Here is a 3,869-nt window from a genome sequence, read left to right as displayed (position 1 = left end):
ATGAAAAAAACAGAAATTAATCCCAAACCCACTGGCTTGACCAAGACAAGAGGCATGTGCGTGGAAAAACATAGCCTGATATTAAAAATCCAAAGGCAGGTGGAAGTGCTCACCAGCCTTGCCCCTGCCTTCCCTTGTCTAAGTGGGTGTTCCTTGGACCACCATAAGCCTCAGAAACCTGAGTGGCAAATTAGTCACCGTCTCTACTCTGATTGGGAAATATTTCCTTGCTATCCGTCCAAGGTTAATCAGCATTTCAGTTACACAGGTTAAAAATGCCCGAGGAATTCAGAGCTGGAAAGAACCTCAGAGTCATTTGGCCCAAGAGTTTATTTTAAAAATGAAGAAAAAGAAGCCCAGAGAGATCCAGTCACTTGTTTTTCAAGACGCACAGCCAGGGAGCAGACGGCTGGGGGGCAGCAGCGCATCAACCCGCCGGCTCCAGGCTCTGAGAACCGAACGCCCTCCGCATCGCGCTGCTCGCGGACCGCTCTGCACGCGCCGGAGGCCTAGATGGCCAAGAAATCAAGGGCACCGGCTCTTCTAAATTCTCCGGAGGGAAAGTTCCAAGGCGCTGGGGGCCGATGCGGAGGATTTTCAAAGGCCTGCGGCGGAGCCCTGCTCGCAGGGACACGGGCCAGATGTCCTCACGTCCCCTCTGCAGACGCTGGGGCCGCCTGCTGCAGTCCACCCCGCGCGGGCGCACAGCAGCCTCTGCTCCCGCAAGCCCCCGGGCAGCTTCGGAACACACCTCGGGATCCCGCCGGGCGGGCGGGTGGGTGGTGCAGGGGCGGCAGGATGGCTGCGAAGGTCAGTCTTCTCCCCTGCTGGCCGCCTTCCTTTCCTGGTCGCTCCCCGTGGCGGCAGAGAAAACAATGAACCCGCGGGGCAGACAGAAGACAGACTGACGCATCTGCACACTCGGAAGAGAGGGTCCAATGGCTAAGCAGCTCGAGTGGGGCCGTCAGAAAACCGTGGGGTTTTCACAGAGCAGGTGGAGTTCACTGCAAATGCACTGGGTCTTGCCAATCACTGAGATGGCGCACCTTTGTTCGGTTTTCAGAAGTGCAATTCCAGGGGCACTTTTTTCCCCCTTGTAAAAGAGACTGTAAAGACAATATTAATTTGTTTAAGCTCAAGACGTGAAACAAACCGGATGCTATGCTTTCTCAGCTTTCTGAGTTACAGATGACGGTGTAATTTAGCATCACCTGAAGCCAAAATTCACCTGAGTAGAATTAGGGATTGTCAGTGAATCCCCACTCACACTTCCAGAGATGAGTCTGATTTTTCTAGACACACACACACACACACACACACACACACACAAACAGTTATGGTCTCCTTGGCCCTGATCTCCTATTGAACAACAGATACGGACCCAGGACAATGTGGGGTTTGGTGCTTCTTTTGGGAGAAGAACTTACAGTATTTCTCCATCCCTATTATTCCCCTCTCTGTGTATGGTTTGTATGTCAGCTGCTACCTGAACAGAGGTGGCAGTTCCATATAGGTTGGCTTAGAGAAGAAAGCTGTTCTCACTTGGGTTCTATAAATTACTCATATTCTCACTTTAATATCAAGTATGATATGTATTAGAGTGCATGGTTTTGGCTAGAATCAATTTGGAAGGCTGTCAAATAAAAAACAAAATAGGAAAATAAATCCAAAGTAAAATTTATGACATGATTTTACTCCCATTACATTCCACTTAACAAATGCATATGTTTTACAATATCTTTAATAATAATTATTAAACATAGTAAAATACTTCCAAACTTGGCTCATTGCATAATTGTACTTCGAGTGAAAAAAAAAATTATCTGAAGCCTTGTCAATATGCCACTTCCTCCTCCCCCAGCTTTTAACAGAAGCAGCCTCCAGTGGAATAATCCAAGCTGTGTTCAAGAAGTTGGCAAGTAGGTCCAATTAAATGTGGTTTTACTGTATTCTGGCGTTTGCATATCTTGTTTGCCAAGAAGTAATCTTTGACAAAAAAAAAAAAAAAAGAATCTCTACTGGCCCAGACACAGCCTGGATGGTGCAATGCATCACATAACTTTACCCCATGACTAAGATAATCTTTTTTTCTTAAATAGCTGTGGAAACCGTATCATATATCCATCATATTCCTATATGAATCACAAAACACTGTGCTTTATGGAGCCTCTTACATTTATACATGACAATCTGAAATTCATCTTAATAGCGCTGCTTATTTTAATTATTAAACTCAAAGGGGGTTACTTTCAGCCACCTGAGCTTGATGTATTTATTCAGGTGTGCTCCAGTTGGATTATCTGAATGAGGCTCCAAAGGACCCTATTGACTATGAAACGCCGGCTGGTCCAAGTTGCAGTCATCCACACTCACAAACCCAGGGACCTGAAGCTGAGGGACAGACATGCTCCTCTGAGTTTTGCTGGGCTGTTCTTTTGCTGGTGTTTTATACACTCCCATGCCCTTATGGAGGCGCTGACTCTCGTAGCCCCTTCCAGCTAACCCACGCGCTACGTGAACCATCAGCCGTATCCAAAGTCCAGATGGAAAGCTGTCAACAAAGAGACTCCTTCCGCTCTGCCTACTGCATGATTCATCCCTGGCATGAAGACAGGCCGGAGATGGCCCCACCACCCTGACTCCCATAGGTGAGCACAGGTGCCCATTCCTCAGGTCAGCAGGGAGGGATCGGGTCCGAAAATGCCTCTGAACACACAACTTGGCCTTTGTTATCGACCGTCACAAGCTCATTAAAAACACATGCAGAAATGGTTAAACAAAATCCTCTAAACCTTTTACAAAATTGCCAGTCTATTAGAAGGACTGAGCTCACAGCAAACTCTCCTTTCCAATGTGTGCAATGGAGCAGCTAATGTCCTTTGGACTCTTGTCTATGGCACCAAGCAGAGAGAGGTGGGGGGGGGGCTTGTTTGTTTTTGGTTCTTGTTGTTGTTTTTTTAACTTTTTTAAAACCAAACTCTTCAATAGTGCAACCCAAAGGACTGTTTTTACCAAACATGTACTGTTAAAGTCATTGCCTTGTAAAAAAAATCTACGAAAATTATAAAATAAAAAGGGAGATCTGTGTCATTGTATCTGGGAGAGCAAGAAGGAAAAGAGAAGCAGATGACCGTGGCACGAATGCTTTTGTGAGTGGCACTGCATCAAAGAGCGAAGTGGACTCGCTGAATGGGGGTTTTGAAGCCTATTACGTGGAAAAGTTGGATCGTAAGCTTGATCTGGGCAATATTTACTCAAAGTTTCCTTATAAGGCGCGGAGCACTGCATTCCATCGAGTCGTGGACTTTCACCAGGTGCATCTTCCTCCTAACAGAAGTAGTTGCAAGGAGGCAGTTTGACCACAGATTTCCAGTGTACCACGATGTGGCTCTAGCAACACATAAAATAGCACATCAGTGATGTGAGGCCTGAGATGGAGAGGCTCTGAGCTCTGATCTGGCATGTGCCACCTTCTCCTGGTGAGATCAGTAAGTCATTTAAATCTCTGGGGAGATCATTTTAATACATGTGCCTCCCTGGGGAGTTGCACTTGTTCCTTATCATTATATATATTAATCATGCTGTTTTTAAAAATTTTATGATGCAAGATTAAATATAAGCTGAAGCTTTCAGTCTTAGTCTCTCCAGCCTTAAGAGAAAAATACAAATACATCTCCAGCTTAGGTTTTTGGATTAATCATATAGAGAGTTGAAAGGGCTTGGGACATTCATCTAAAGGAACCGAAAGTACGATGTAAGTTCTATGAGGGTTAGGGCATACTTACCTAACTGAGACTGTAGGATCTTTTTCATTCCTATGGTGCTTGGACTTTCACATATCATGTAGAACTTGCTTTCCTCAGGGCCTG

At 45.7% G+C, this 3,869-nt stretch overlaps 1 long non-coding RNA gene across 1 annotated transcript; it reads right to left on the bottom strand.

Moving 5' to 3' along the window:
• Positions 1 to 314: 314 nt before the first annotated feature.
• On the bottom strand, positions 315 to 3,869 carry LOC139037515 (uncharacterized). Its single transcript, XR_011490379.1, has 2 exons — positions 3,786 to 3,869; positions 315 to 1,106 (listed from the first exon to the last, which is right to left on the bottom strand). It is a non-coding gene; the product is annotated as an uncharacterized lncRNA (long non-coding RNA).

The sequence above is a fragment of the Odocoileus virginianus genome, chromosome 11 (genome assembly GCF_023699985.2).
Source record: "Odocoileus virginianus isolate 20LAN1187 ecotype Illinois chromosome 11, Ovbor_1.2, whole genome shotgun sequence".
Classification (NCBI taxonomy): domain Eukaryota; kingdom Metazoa; phylum Chordata; class Mammalia; order Artiodactyla; family Cervidae; genus Odocoileus; species Odocoileus virginianus.
This window is presented reverse-complemented; position numbering and strand designations above follow the sequence as displayed.